Consider the following 17,032-nt stretch of genomic DNA (forward strand, 5'->3'; position numbering starts at 1 on the left):
CATCTCAGAGGAGTGGTGGGAAAGCCAGCAATGATGTAAAGTGACTGGGAGAGGGTTGGCCGCTGGGAGAGTAACTGGGATGCCAGTGGGGGAACTGTAGTTCCTGGCCGCCATGTTTTCTGTAAGCTGTTTATTGTTCTTTCCCTACCTTGTCAGTCAGGTCTCTCCCTCTGTGCTGCAAACACCATATTTATGCTTGGTTACAGTGCCTCATCATCCCAACAAATAGAAACAGTGAAAGTTCTCTTCAAATAGATAGTGAACTTCTGGAAGGTTGGACCCTTGAACAACATGAGGCTTAGGGGTATGGACCCCGGTGCAGTCAAATCTCCATGTATAATTTTTGACTCCCCAAAACCCATGTTGTTCAAGGGCCCACTGTATATCTAGTTATCTTTGTTTACTAAAAGAAGCATTCAGTGTGTAGCTGGAATTCATGGTGATTTGTTATATGTCTCATACTTTAAAAAAAAAAATTTTTAATGTTTATTTATTTTGAGAGACAGAGAGAGAGAGAGGGAGAGAGACAGATAGTAAGTGGGGAAGGGACAAAGAGAAAGGGAGACACAGAATCTGAAACAGGCTCCAGGCTCTGAGCGGTCAGCACAGAGCCTGATGCTGGGTTTGAACTCACAAACTGTGAGATCATGACCTGAGCTGAAGTCAGATGCTTAACCAACTGAGCCAGGCACCCCAATGTTTCCCCTTTAAAATGTGCACATTTGGGGCACCTGGCTGGCTCAGTCAGTAGAGCATGCAACCCTTGATCCTAGGGTAATGAGTTGTAACCCTGTGTTGTGAGTGGACATTATATAAAAAATTAAAAATAAAATCTTAAAACAAAAGCATGTTTACTTTGATACTAAAGGTGTGGCCCATAGACCATTATCCAGGTATGGGCATCACCCAGGAGCATTCTGAGAAATGTTGAATCTCGGGATGCCTGGATAGCTCAGTTGGTTGAGCGTCCGACTTCGACTCAGGTCATGATCTTGTGGTTCATGAGTTCAAGCCCCACCTTGGGTTCGCTGCTGTCAGATTGTTAACACAGAGCCCACTCAGATCCTCTGTCCCCCTCTCTCTGCCCCTCCCCTGCTTGCACTCTCCCAAAAATAAATATTCAAAGAAATGCCGAATCTCTGGGGTGCTTGGGTAGTTCAGTCAGTTAAGTGTCTGGCTTTGGCTCAGGTCATGATCTGCAGTTTGTGAGTTGAGCCATGTCAGGCTCTTTGCTGACAGCTCAGAGCCTGGAGCCTCCTTTGGATTGTGTGTGTCTCTCTCTCTGCCCCCCCCCCCCCCCCCCCCCCCCCCACCCGCTTGCACTGCTTGCTCTTGGTCTACCTTTCTCTCAAAAATAAATAAACACTAAAAAAAAATGCTGAATCTCAGGCCCAAGACTTGGTGAATCAGGGTCTGTATTTTAACAAGAACCCCACATAGTTCATATTTACAGTATAATTTGAGAAGCACTGGTGTAGGATATAGTTCACCTAATAGAGAGTTCTTTTGCATTCATGACATACAAAGCCCTTGCTAGTGTTTTCCACATATATTCTGATGGAGTATAGCTTCTTAGGAGTTGATAAGCTTATCCCACCATCCAGAAAAAGCTTGCCTTGCATAACAAAGTCCATTACTCTGAAGAAATCATTTATTAAAGGAATTTATGCTCCTGAATCTAGGTAATTTTCAAATGGTGTATTCTGCAAAGTAAGCTGAAAGCAGCTATCCTCCAACTGCGAGGTGGCCTCACTCATCAAAGCCCTGACCTTTCTCATGGACAGTTCTGGCATTTGCTTTGGCCTCTCAGCCAGTGAAAATATCTGCTTTTTTGTTTGTTTGTTTGTTTGCCTGTAGAAAAGAAACAGATAACAAACATACTTATCTTGCATTGCTTCTGTTACTCTTGTGTCTTTGAAAGCTTACTCTAATTTCCCATTTTCTTATGTTCTCTGAAATTCTATTCATCCATCACACTGTCCTTAATATAGTCTAATCTTTTACTCAACTCTTGTCTCAAGAATATTAATGAGATAAATATGAAAGGCTGCATATCGACAATTCCATAGTCCTTTATTTATTCTTTAGTTCTATTCAGTTATTTCAGAGTTTTGAATAGAGCACAACATCTTTATATATATTACCCCTTTATATCTTTCCGTATCCTAGCATTATTATTAAATATTTACATGTGGGCATCAATATTTTTTTTTTTCTGGAGTTGTGCTCATCTACCTTGAGCAGTGTTCCTCTTTGCTTTGAGGACTTGATTCGTCTCCGAAAGCAGACTTCTACTTGAGGTCTAAGCTCCTGTTTTTCAAGCTGGCCTTTCTTATGCTTACAATACTCCAGATTTTTCTTGAATAGCATCATCTCCAGTTTATTTTTTTATAGCAATTAGTTTGTATTGTTTCACTTTGCTTCTGCAAATTTAATAACATCCTTCCTTTTTAAATATCCTTATACCTTTCAACACAGGCCAAACCATTTTTGTTGGCTCTTCCATAATTTTCCTCTAGTGTGTCAGAGGACACGTCCTGTTAGCAGAGGTAACCAGCCTTTAACAAAGGGCTTAAAGTCTCCTCAGAGTCCTTTCCTTTAAAACTTTACGGTCCAACAACACAATGTGGTTAAGCAAGGTGAAAGGAAAGCAGGGGAGAAAACAGGAAATTATACTATCACAGGAAATTGTAGTAATAAAGTGAAAAGACAAGAAAGCAACTGGCCAGCAAATCATAAAATTCTAATCATGCAGCAGGGATAAATTGAACCTCTGCTCACTGGCTAGCAGAGTATTGTATTGTTCTTTTAGTCTTTATTCACATCTGTTTACCTTTGTGACTTAAAGGCTATCTGGTCATTATACAGTTGAAGTAATTAAGAGACTTAGAGTGATGTGACTTCGCCATTATGGCTGGCAGAACCAGGTCTGGGATTTGGGTCCTTGGACTCCAAGAGCAGGACCTTTTCCCTAGTTCAGGATGTTTCTTAAATTTATTAGAGTCAACAAGTTGCTAGGTCCTGTCCTCTGTGCATTTTAATGCAGCAAATCTTTCCCACAAAACAATGAAGTCTACTTCCCATTTTACAGAGGAGAAATCTGAGGCTGTGGGAGGCAAACTTGACAACGTTCTTTGCTGTGAAAATGTTCTCTTTTGCTCCCGAAGGTAGACTTACATGCATGAAATGACTTTACCAAGTCAGCAATAGTATCTTAGGGACCTGAGAGGGGCAGAAAGAAGAATCAACCTTTCCTAAGGATAGGTGCCCTCTAGTTGCTATAACATCTGGAAGCTGATGCAAAGGCTTTTCTGCTAGAGATTTTTTTTGTATGGAAGGGATTGTCCTATCTGACCAGTAGCTGAAAGAGTTTGATTAGCCTTCTTAATTAAAGCAGAGGTATCCCAAATGGGGGACATGGACCCTAGGAAATACGCAAGTCAGTCTCTTGAAGTTTGAGAAAGTTTTGTTTCAAAATATTTCCTAATGAGGTATAATATATACATAAGTACACATTTCATAAGGGTATAACTTAATGAATTTTTCAAACTAAACACATTTGCCTAGCCAGCATCAAGATCAAGAAATAAAACCATAGTAGTATCCTCGAAGTCACCCCTGTTCTTCCCTCTAGTTAGTATCCTCCCCCCCCCCACCACCACACACAGGTAATCACTGACTCTTAAATCTATGCATTAGTTTTGTCTGTTTTTCAGTTTTAAGTCAATGGAATCCTACAAAAATGTATTCTTCTGTGTCTAATTTATTTCACTTCATATTATGCCTGTGTGTAGTAGGACTAAGTTTTCATCATCTTTCTGTGTATATATTTGTATATAATATAACCATTCAGTAGTAGATCCATATAATGGATAATGTATATTGTATAATGTATACATTATATAATGTATATATATACACATATAATGTATATATACGTACATATATATACACACACATATATAATGTATAATGTCTAAATAAGTATAACATTTGTTGGGAATGCATTCTCAAAATTTAGAGATTAAATTATGATGCCGCTTATATGCATATCCTGACTTTAAGGCACAAATGGACTCATTCTCTTTGCTCAGAGAGAACCATTCATAACTAGACTATGATCTTGACCTCAGCTAGATGTTTGCTTTCAATAAACCTATTTTTTGAGCACCCACTATGCACAAGTCTTTGTAGGTACTCTGATACTTAGGCAAAAACCGAAATGGCCCAGGCTCACAAGGAGCCTATGACCAGTGGGAGAAACCGAGTAGTAAACTCAAATAATTACTACAGGCAGAACTGAGTCTATAAAATAGGCACAACTAAAATGATATAGGAGGCTGGATGAAGGAAGCTTCCAGGAAGCTAGGAAAGTCACATTAAAAGTCTTAGTATATGAACTTTGAGCCCTTTCAGCTTTCCAGTTTCTAAGATGTAATCAGATTTCTCATGACAGAAACAGGATTTTTATTCCCACAGTCTATCATTGCATTATGTTTCAGGTTTAAGGCTGTATGGTATATATAGCTCTTAACAGTCAAAAGGGGGCAGCATTCACCCTTTTTCTGAAAATCAGAATCCTTTGGCCACATCCCTTTCTTTCTAGGAAAAGAATACTTTGATCAGATAGCATTTTAGAACATACATATATTTTAAGCCCCCCTGTTTTAATTGTTCATTTGCAGAGATAGCAACTGATTTGCACCTTCATGTCATTGAGACCAATATATCACACATCTATAAATAAAGTCGGGCTGTCTCTGTGCCCAGAGTTCCCCTATTTCTGCCTTTGTCCCATGACTGGGCGTGGCAGTCTTGCTCAGACTCAGATTGCTAAAGGGCGGTGGCTGGAATGAACAAAAGGAATCAGACCTCTACTTTTACCCTGAGAAAGATTGCCAGGGGAAGCCTGGGGAGAAAGGAATGCTGTGCACCTCCATTATTGTTTGAATTACCAAGTGCTTTTTTTTTTCTCTTCTGAATTTTTTACTCTTTAAAAATCTTTTTTTATGAGCATAAAGATTGTATTAAAGGTAAATGAGATATGTGCGCTATGGGGATATATGACTACCCTCAATCTTCAGGGCATTCTTTATTAGCCAAGTAACCTTTAGAGTTTAAGTAATGCAGTTCTTTTCTTGCTGATGCAGTAGCAGAGGGTGTAGTGGTGGAAAATGAGAGGTTTAATGCTCAAGCTGTCAGACTTGAGTATCTCTATGACCTCTAACCACCAGACCATCAGATGACTGATTCTGTTTTGTTAGTCAAAACACCGATTTTAATGACTGACTTCTATTGCCTCTGTTCTCCTTGATTGGTTTTCAGAAAATCGATGTTAATAACCAAAATACAAAATTAACTATCTCTTTCTAGATTTCCTCACACCATGTCCAGCTCTAAACAGTACCCCGACTCTTCTTTTTTTAAAGACTAGACCTTAACCAAATGTCCCTGAATGATAAAGGACACTTGCCCGCCCTATAATTAGCTTTTGTAAATATTGAGTCAAAGGTCAGAGCAAAGGTCATCTGATTTCTCTTTTGTGAAGAAAACAAGGGTTTTAGTCACTATGACTGATTTCAGAATAGTAGCTAAGGATGAGGTCATTGCTTCCTTTCTGAGCGGAGACTAGGATTGCATTTGGAAGAGTCACAGAAACATATTAATGTTAATATTAGAGAACAATGATAATTTTTGTAGCAGTTACAAATACCTATGACCCTTAGTTTTAGATTTAGTGAAGTGCTTTGCCCTGTCAGATAAATGATGCTGAGAGAGCAGCTCTTGAGATGATTGCTGATTACATCATGTCACTGTGCTTTCCCACTTCTAGAAGATGCCATGCCACACAAGAATTTCACAAGGCAAAATAAAATCTCAACCTTTGACTGTGTTAGCACTCATTTGACTAAATTAACATTGAACAATCTAAAAAGACTAAAGCCCATGTGAGAAAGAAGACAAAAATGTTTGCATTTCTGTTGAAATTAAACCTCATGAGGTTGAGATTGTTGTCATTTAAACCAAACAGTAAATTGAAATGTGTGTATCCAGGCACGTGGGTGGCTCAGTCATTTAAGCGTGGGACTCTTGCTTTCAGCTTGGGCTATGATCTCCTGGTTCGTGAGTTTGAGCCCTGCATCCAGCTCTGTGGTGATGGTGCAGAGCCTACATGGGATTCTCTCTCTCTCTCTCTCTCTCTCTCTCCCTTGCTCTCTGCCCCTCCCCTGCTCATGCTCTCTCTCTCTCAAAAAAAAAAAAAAAAAAAAAAGAAAGAAAAAGAAAAACTTAATAAAAAAATTACTTTAAATGTGTGTATCGAGTGAAGAGTCAGGGCTTCCTCACAGACCAGCAGAGAAAGTTGACCACCTCTCTTAGGCTGCCAGGGACTGAGGGGATCTCTAGGATGTGAGGCTTTCAACTTTAAAATCAGGGCCACTTGAGGCAAACTGGGAAAAGTTGGTTAGCATAGCTGGAGGACTTCTTTGAGGCCGTCTAGTCCCATTACCTTGTTTTACAGTTGAGAAAACCAAGGCTTATAGAAATTTTCTTCAAATCTGAAGATCTCTACAGAATCCTTTTTCTCCCTCATTCTTGTCAATGTCTTGTCTTTTCCTAGTTTCTCAGGTCACGTATTACATTTAGACCATAGGATCATACAATGGAAATAAATGGCCCTTCTCATCATGTGGGCCTAGAATGGGGCTGAGCATGGGATTGAGTAGCTCCATTCTTTGATTTGAAGGTCACTTGGCTGGCTGTGGGAATGCCTAGCTACTCTTCAGGGGGGGTGGAGAACACCCTTATCAATAGCTTGTACACTATTCTGCACTTTTCTGAGGGACACGGCAAAGTACCAAAGATCTGCATTCACAGTCACAGAGAAGGGGGAACCAGGTCCTGAGTCTTGGGCTACATCAGGAGTTTAAAACCTTTCCAAAGTAAGGGAGAGGTTGCTGACATCTGTTCATTAGGGTCCTAAGGAAAGCACAGGGGTAGAGGCTTAATTCACTCCTGGGAGGATCCGCCTTTCCAAAAGAGGACTGTAAAGGGTAATCATTACTTAAATGAATGTATAGGCTGAGTGGGAGGCATAATATAGCTGTGTGTATTGATAAGTTAGGTGATAGAGTGGGATAAAGACTGCTTTCAGTATTTTCTTCAAGTCCTTTTATAGAGAGGAGGCTTTTATCAGAAAGAAAAAGAGAACTAACAATATTTCATTTCTATTCATCATGAAGAGTAATTATAGAACTGAGAGAACAAACATTGTAAAAACATGGTAGAAATAAAACATATTCAGAAACGATGGGTCCCTGGATAGTCAAAGCCATTCAGAGCCCTGGTACAACCCTGGTTACCTTTCTCTGAAATAGAGACCTGGCTCTTCCATCCCTATTTCCTTTCACCTGCCAAATACATTTCCCCATCTCCTTTTACTGGATTCACCTGTATGCATTCTTCGTTCTCAGCCTGAATATTACCCCTCAGGAAAGTCTCCTCCCTCACCCTCTAATTCTACTTTAGGTCCCCGTGTTAAATGCCATTATAGCATTTCTGTAACTTTTTTTTTTTAACCATGATTTTACATAAAATTAAACAACATGAATTAAACTAAATTTATACTTATAATAATGTCTGTATCCCTTTTAGACTTAAATTCCATACAGGCAGAGACTGTATCTTTTTTGGTCATTGTGGATTGAGGCTCCAGGCACATAAATACTAATTTTTTGCTGAGTTAATAAACTAACCATTTGGAATGAGTTCAGGGTTTCAGATTTTGTGTAGGCTTCCTATTGTATAGATGTATAATATGTGGAAAAATCAATAAAATGTATTATATACAAAAGCATTTCCAATGTATATATATAGTATTGCTGTTCAGAATTGTCTCTATAGAGGACAACTGGATCCAAATGTTGACTCTTACCTCTAGAAAGTGGTTCTGGGAAGGCTTTGTTTCCCTCATTTGCAAGATAAGGATAATTGTGTCTACTTCACAAGTTTCCCCTGAGGGTTAAATGAGATAATACAGGGCAAACATTAAGCATAGTGTCTGGAACACAGGTTTTCCATAATTAAGTTATTAATTTGAGTAAAAATATAGAAACAGGTAAATGGTCAGTTTTTCAAGACGGTGGAAAGTGTAAATGGCTATGTGATTAGAAACAAGGATTTAGTTCTAGTTTTTCCATGGAGTCATCATATGACATTAGGCAAATTACAAATATCTCTGGGCTTAAGATTCTGCAAAATGAGATTTAAAGTGTTCTTTTAGGGTACATGGTGAGAATCAGTGTTGTGAAAGTCCTAAATTTATATAAAGTTGAATGTTATTCTAAGCAGAGTTAGATCTTTTATTAGATTCTTAAAGAGATTGTATTGTAGGTCTGGTTCTTGGAAAGCAGACAGAGATGGAGGTTAGTGTGCAGGAAGTATACCAAGTCGTATTCTTAGCATTGACACCTGTTGGGGAAAGGAAGGAAGTAGGGTTGGGCAGAGGGAGAAGCAAGCAGTGAAATCAAAGGCCTTGGCCAAGCCTTCCTTGATGAACATTTGCCAGATTCTTTAGGATGAACATGACCAATATGACCAGTATCATGACTTCAGCATTTTTTATTTTGAAGTTTGTGGTAGATATTTTGCTACTATCTTCCCAGCATCCCCCCCCGCCCCCCATGACCTCTTCCTTGTCTCATTCCAACCATGGAATTTATAAGATAGAAGCCATATTCTTACAGACTCTGCTCCAGGGTTGAGTGCCTACCTTAAACCATGGGCAATTTGAGTCAGTTTTGAGAAAGAGTCATTCTTTGGCAATGGGGACAAAATGTGAAATTCAGTCTGGCATTGCTCATGACCTCTGAGGAAATCATGATGGATTTCAAAACCTACTCCTGCATGTGACATAATAATAAAGAATTTAGTCTCCAAGAAGTCATAACAATCTTAAATATACATGCACCTAACACATTTCAATTTATATGAAGCAAAACTTGTTAGAACTGAAAGCAAATATAGATACACTTACAATTATAGCTGGAGAATTCAACACTCTCAGTAATTGAGAGAAGACCAAATCAGTAAGGATATAGAAGACATGAACACTCCAAACCAATTTGAACTAGTTGACATTTATAGAACTCTCTACCCAATAGCAGAAGAATATACATACTGTTTAAATGCATATGAAACATTGATCAAGGTAGACTATGTTCTGGGCTATTAAACCAAAAGAAATTTAAAAGATTGAAATTATAGAGTACATTCTCTTACCATAATGGAACTAACTTAGAAATCCATAACAGCAAGCTATCTGGAAAATTCACAAATATTTTAGAAAATAAACACCACTGCTAAATAATCCTTGGGTTAAAAATAAAGTCAGAAAGGAAATTAGAAGATACTGTGGATTAAACGAAAGTAAGAATGCCACACATTAAAATGTGTGATGCATCTAGAGCAATGTTATATGTGCAATTCATAGAATTAAATGCTTATATTAGAAAAGAAGAAAGGTCTTAAATCCATGATCTAAGCCTTAAGAATCTAGAAAAAGAAAAATTAAACCTCAAAGCAAACAGAATAAAGGGGAAAAATAAAGAGTACAAGTCAAAGAGAGAATCCATGAAATGAAAAGCTGGTACTTTGAAAAGGTCAATATAATGGATAAACCCAAACTGAGTCAAGGGGAGGGGAAAAGAGAAGACCAAAAAAAAAAAAAAAAAAATATCCACCATGAAAAAGGAAACATCACTATTCTATAGACATTAAAAGGATAAGGGATTATTACAAACAGCTCTATGTCCGTATAGTCAATAACTGGATGACCTAGTCTTTGTCTCGAAAGTCTAGCAAAACTCCTGCAAGAATAGATAACCCCAATAATGTATCTCCTAAAATGTGGTACTTACTAAACTTCTAGGAAAGAAAGAATACCAAATCTACACACACTCTTCCAGAAAATAGAGGTGAATGTTTGTTAACTCATTTTACTATAATGCCAAAATGAGAAAAAATATTACAAATAAACTAAAAATATTCCTTATGAACAGATGCTAAAATCCTCAAAATATCAGAAAATTGAATCCACTATATAAGAAAGGATAATACATTACGACTAATTGGAGTTTATCCTGTAAATGCAAGGCTGGTTCAGCATTTGAAAATGAATCTGTATAATTCATCATATCAGCAGACTAATGAAAAAAACTACATATTTACAATCTACAAAAGTGTAAAATTTAATACATATACATGACTTATAAAACAACAAAAATTCTCAGCAAACTAGGAATAGGAGACTTAATCCACCTGTGATGGGCATGTACCAAAAAATGTACAACTAACGTCATATTTAATAATTAATGCTCTTCCCCTAAGATTGGGGGGAAAAAACCAATCACGTCTACTCCTACCACTCCTGTTCGACATTACACTGGAGGTCCTAGTTAATAAGGCAAGATCAAGAAACTATTGATACATGCAACAGCATGAATAAATATCAAAGACCATTATGCTCAGTGAATGAAGTCAGACTTAAAAGACTGCAGACTGTATGGTTTCATAGGACATTCTAGAAAACGCAAAACTGTGAGGACAGAAAACCCAGTCAGTGTTTGCCTGGGGATGAGGTTGCAGGGAGAGTTTGATTGCAATGGCTTGAGGGAGGTTTTGGAGAGTGGGAAAACTATTTAACATTTTGTTTACAATGGTGGTTATAGGGCTGTATGTGTTTGTCACAACTCCTTGAACTGTATAATAAAAAGGGTATATTTTGTCATACGTAAATTTTACCTCCACATACTTCACAAAGAAAAGGAGATCCCACCCACAGAGAAAAAAACATGATGCAGATTTGTCTTTGGAACAAAATTCTAGTGGTGTTTTTTTGTCTATAGTTGCATTTTTTTTTTTTTTTCCCAGAAGCCTAGATATATCTCTGGTCTTTTTGAGGTTTGATTGTTCATGTATTCTATGAATTATGTGAGTGACTCAGGATATTTCCAATTTACTCTCCATATTTTTACCCAAGCAAGTTCAAATTAGGTTCCTATCCCCTACAACAGCCAGTCCTGAGTAACGCATGGAAATACACTTGCACAGGTAATTGTTATATGAGGATGTGTGAGGAGTGCTATAACAGAGGTAAAAAGTATATGAGAGCAGAGAGGGGAAAGTGATTAAGTTTGACTGGGGAATCTTAAGGATAGACAGTAGATGAGTTGGCCTTGAAGACTTTTTGCAATTGGAGTCAGGGGAAGCATATCTCATTTTGAGCATTATGATATGATTCAACAGACAGATGGATGATTATGTATGGTGTCTTTAGGGGTAAGAGGTGCAGTAGGGCTGAAATGTAGAGACCATGGAACCAGGAAAATGGTGGAAGATAAACTTGGAAAGGTAGACTCTTACCAGACCGAGAGACCTGCCTGTGTGCAAGTGTTTGAACTTTATTCTACAGAGAGTAGGCAAGTGGCATACTCAGAAAAGCATTTTTGAAAGGCAATATAGATGCAGTTTGAGGAATTAGCAGACACAGTTATGGATAGGTCAGTGAGGAGGCAGTTGCACTAGATTAGAAGCCTAAAGATGACATACTCTGAATAGATATAAAGGGTGCGATACTGTTGATGTTATGATAGCAGTTACCACTTATTCACCACTTGCTGTGAGCGAGGCATTGTGCTGAAATGCTTTAAATACACTCTCTCACTTCATCCTGATGATCATATAAGGTGCTTGGTATTATGCCAAGATAGTAACCAATGATTTTTCGCTGGGGCCATATAGGTGAAGCTGACCTATTGCCTTTTCCAGCTTCCCAGAGGTGGGAACATTAGGGATAGGCATGTGTTTTAGGCCATCTAAGAAGCATCCTTTTTTTCCCCCCTCTCACTACAGCAAATGGTGAGGGACAGATATATAATTCACCATATTTATCTAGATAATTCCTACCAAATTTATAGGACTAATTAGTAAAGGATTAATTTTATCTGCATTTGATTAAAAAAATGGAAAAATTACTTGGAATCATTTATTAATTGATTCTTTATCCCTGTGTTTACCAATGGCTTTTCTTTAAACATTAGTCTTAAGAAATATTCTGTGAAAACGTTTTCTATTTTGCACATTACCTGGGAAAACCTTGCATAGAATATCCCCCTCAGAACATATTAAGGCTCTAGAAATCCAGTAGAGAAATCTATTTAACTGTGTTTAATTCACCTTTCTCAAAGTTATGCAATGAAGGTGCCCTTTTCACACATCTATTGGTTACAGTCTACCACATTTTGGGAAATACAACAGTAGGAATTTATCTTCCAAACTATAGTTAAACCATTCAAGATTTTAATAGCTGGTTAAAGGTACTGCTCACCTTATCTCCCATATCTCTTGAGGCAGCATTTCTCAGCCTTTTTCCTCTAACACTTTCAAAGGTGCAGATCATGATCTGAAAACAAATGTAAAATGTAAGTGCCAGGGGCATGTTTTGGTCAATTTGGACTTAAGCAATCCCATATAACACCATTACACAGCCTTCAGGATACTCCAGAATTCATTACTTGACAACTGTGGAGAAAATGGTGTCAAAGTTGGCTTATAATTTGCCTGGGACTCCCAGACATAATACCTAAACAGATTTCTTAAGCAAATGAAGGGTTATTGAATGATGTGAGGTAGAAGTTTACATGCTCTGCAGCACAATTACCTGAGAGTCTCACTTTAAAATTTGGAATGTGAAAACAGGCTTAAGGAGTAATTGAGAAAATGCCCAGCATGCCTGGCATAGTACTGGGTGCGGTAAATATGGCAGTAGAAAGATCCAACGTTGTTTTCATGGAGCATTCTTGTTGTAACTTCAAGTGTGATATCTCTGATAAACCTCCCATCAATTTATAATTTACCTCAAATTTCTTTCCTTATAAATTTTGATGAAGTGATACATAAAATGCAATGAAAATGAGAAAGAGCAACGTCATTCCTAAAAGAGAAGCATTTTATAAGATCTAAAAGCAGGTTCATACAGAAGGCCATCAGTGGGGCACTTGTGACTACCATAGGATCTGAAATAACAATTATAATTACAAATATTTCTTAGGCATTTCAAATGCAAAGGAACTCTTCTCTCCTCAGGAAACTTCACAGCGTTTTGCTGATGACAAACTGGTGTAATAAAAATAAAAACACACATTGGGGCGCCTGGGTGGCGCAGTCGGTTAAGCATCCGACTTCAACCAGGTCACGATCTCGCGGTCCGTGAGTTCGAGCCCCGCGTCAGGCTCCGGGCTGATGGCTCAGAGCCTGGAGCCTGTTTCCGATTCTGTGTCTCCCTCTCTCTCTGCCCCTCCCCCGTTCATGCTCTGTCTCTCTCTGTCCCAAAAATAAATAAACGTTAAAAAAAAAATTTTTTAAAAAATAAATAAAGACACACCGAAATGGAATTTTTACAATTGTGATTCTTAAACATTTAGCACTGCTATGGAAAAAAATACAATACACTTTTACATACCCAAGCTATCTTATTTAAGCACTGTTTTGCAAACAATTGAGAAGTCTTAACAATCAATCCATGCTAAAATTAGCTCAAAACATGTGCTCTCTGAATGAATTACATTGAACATGTTCAGGGAATCCAAGATGATTTTAGTTTTTCATTTAGGAAAACCCCAAAACTAGTGTTTCTCATTATCTTGTTTAGTAACTTTTTTTGCTTACCAGAAGGGTTGAGAATTATAGAAACTTCTAGAAGGTATACATGTCTTAGAGATGATGATTTTGAAGCTGAAACAATATGGGGGACAGAAAAGATCATGGGCAATGTTTGAAGGGCAGTATAATCTCTGTTCTGAAAGAGCTTACAATTTATTCGGTGGGAAACCATCATGTATACAACTGATTACAATTAGGGGCATCATGGAGTGAGCATGGAAACTATCCACAAAGCTTACTTTTACAATGACCTGACTTTACTCTTTGCTCTTGTCATCAATATAACATTATTTCTATATAAGGGAAGAAACTTTTTTTCCCTCTGCCCTACTAGGTTTTCCAGCTGGGGCTCTGCAAATTAGACCAACAGGAGAGAACAAAAATTTGTTTTATATGTGTATTCCACTTATAAATGGGAGCACTCAGATGAGTAACTCAAAGGGGTTGTTAGAACTTGGGCTTAGGTAGCATCTTAACAAAAGAACCATGAATTTTTAGAGAAGTGACAACACAAAGGTCCTTAAGGTTCTAGGGGAAGTAAATTGTAGGGAGGTAAATATATGAGAAAACTAATGAAAGACAAGGGCTAGTTAAGTTATGTAGATTCCTCTGGTGCCATCTCTGCACTATGAATCTAGGGTTGTCTTTGATGATGAACTTTCTGTCCTTCCTGTTAGAGAGTGGAGAATAATGCAAATTATATATAAATTTTAGACAAATAGAGGTGGGAAAGAGGTTTGTTTTTTTTTTTTTTTAATCTGCTTTTCCATTGCCTTGAGAGTTCAAAATAATCTTCATGCCAAAGTGACATGTTTTGTGGTAGTGCTTTCTACTCTTCATCAGGATGTTCTTGTCCTGGAAGACAAAAGTTACATATAACTTCATTGTTCATTCCAGGAACTTCCTGAAAGGCCCATTGACTCTTTAGTAGAAAATATCAAAGACCATTTATACCCCAAGACCTCAGAACTTCTTACTTCAAAATACTTGTGTCTACCAACATCCTAAACCACCATATGATGGTTCTTATCCATTTCTAACCAAGTGTCTTCATTGAAGGAACTGCTTTATTTATTTATTTTTTATTTATTTTTTATATGCAATTTATTGTCAAATTGGCTTCCATACAACACACAGTGCTCATCCCAACAGGTGTCCTCCTCAATGCCCATCACCCACTTTCCCCTCTCCCCCACCCCCATCAGTTTGTTCTCAGTATTTAAGAGTCTCTTATGGTTTGCCTCCTTCCCTGTCTGTAACTTTTTTTTTTCCCCCTTCCCTTCCCCCCTGGTCTTCTGTTGAGTTTCTCAGGATCCATATATGAGTGAAAATATATGGTGTCTATCTTTCTCTGCCTGACTTATTTCACTTAGCATAACACTCTCCAGTTCCATCCACGTTGCTACAGATGGCCAGATTTCATTCTTTCTCATTGCCAAGTAGTATTCCATTGTATATGTAAACCACATCTTCTTTATCCATTCGTCAGTTGATGGACATTTAGGCTCTTTCCATAATTTGGCTATTGTTAAAAGTGCTGCTATAAACATTGGTGTACAGGTGCTCCTATGCATCAGCACTCCTGTATCCCACTAGCAGTGCTATTGCTGGGTCATAGGGTAGATCTATTTTTAATTTTTTGAGGAACCTCCACACTGTTTTCCAGAGTAGCTGCATCAGTTTGCATTCCCACCAACAGTTCAAGAGGGTTCCCATTTCTCCATATCCTCTCCAGCATCTCCTGCTTTGTTGTCTCCTGCTTTGTTGAAGGAACTGCTTTAAGCCAGACTAAAATCTCAATGAATATCCCAGCTTTCTCTCTTTCCCCTCTGAAATGCTACTAAGACTACCAAGGCAGTTTTCTCACTCAACGCAGTGAGATTTGTTTTGTTAACAGGTTGTCTTGCTAATCTTTAGTATATTTGGGGGAATCAGCATTCAAAAATCTTGGGGGCTCCAGGAAATCCAGTTGAAATGAGAACACCTTAACACTCTGTTTTGACCTGAACACAGTTTTTCCCTTTGGCCTTTCAAGCCTTTTCTTACCTTACCTTCAGGGGAGTCTCTGAATGGATCACACTTTGGTTTCTTTTCACTGAGCAACTCAAATGTTAGGTTTATTTTTAATTTTAAAAGTAAGAAACCCCTTTCAGGAATCTTTGATTATCTGATCATATTTTAAAAAACTGTTATCTATGGTGGAAATCTGCCTTATTACCAGTAATGCTGCTATTTGTCTCTATGGCTTACATTTTGCTCTTTCTTTTCTCCTAGGATAGAAGCCATTATTACCAGCTCCTTTACTGCAGAGGCCCAGATTGTTAGAGTTGGTGTCCACAAGGGAATATGAGGGCAGAACAAAAGCCTCATGGAGCAAGGAGTTGATGAAAATACCTATGGAATAATGAGCTTCATCATTCACTCCTTTGCCCTGCCCCATCCCCTGGGAGATTGTTTCTTTCCCATGCTATCCTACACATGGAAAGGTGAAAGTTTGAAACTCTTTCATAAAAGGATAAGAGCAAACAGTGAACAAAAGTTGCTGCATGTGGTGGTGGGGAATGGTTATTTCTTGGTCTGCTCAGGCCATAACAAATATCATAGATTGGGTAACTAAAATTTCTTAACAGTTTCAGTGGCTGGGAATTCTGAGATTAGGGTGCCAGCATGGTTGGGTTCTGGTGAGAACTCTCTTCTGGCCTTGTAGATGGCTGCCTTCTTGCTGTATCCTCAACACGGCAGGGAGGGTGAGGTAGGGTGAGGTAGGGTGGGAGAGGAGCAGGCACTCTGGTCTCTTCTTCTAAGGACCTGAATCTCATCAGGGGGACTCCACCCTCATGACTTCATCTAAACCTAATTATCTCCCAAAAAGCCTATCTCTCTAAATATCATCGCCTTGGGAGTTAGGATTCCTACATATGAATTGGGGGCTGGGGGATAAAAGTTCAGCCCATAGCAGGCTGTAATCAAGAATAATTGTGTTCTTCTGGTTTCTCCTTCACTAATTCATCCCTGTACCCTCCTTCATATCCCTAGTAGCTTCCAGCACAGTGATCTCACTGATGCAGTGATGAAGTCTTACTAAGTAGTAGGTAGGTGTTAGCTACATAGCTTGGGGCTTTGATAGCCACAAGCACTGTGATCTCTAGGATAGATTTTAAGAGGGAGTGGTGGTAGTAGTAAGCCCACTTAGCTAAAAGGTAAATCAAGAAGGATAAGACCTAGTTTCAGATGCTTGGAAAGGCACAGATAGTTTTCAGCCCTGCGAATGGGGTAAGGGAAGTTAAAGAATAAATGCAAGATTTGTGAAAGC

Source organism: Acinonyx jubatus, chromosome C2, assembly GCF_027475565.1.
Source record: "Acinonyx jubatus isolate Ajub_Pintada_27869175 chromosome C2, VMU_Ajub_asm_v1.0, whole genome shotgun sequence".
In the NCBI taxonomy this organism is placed as follows: Eukaryota; Metazoa; Chordata; class Mammalia; order Carnivora; family Felidae; genus Acinonyx; species Acinonyx jubatus.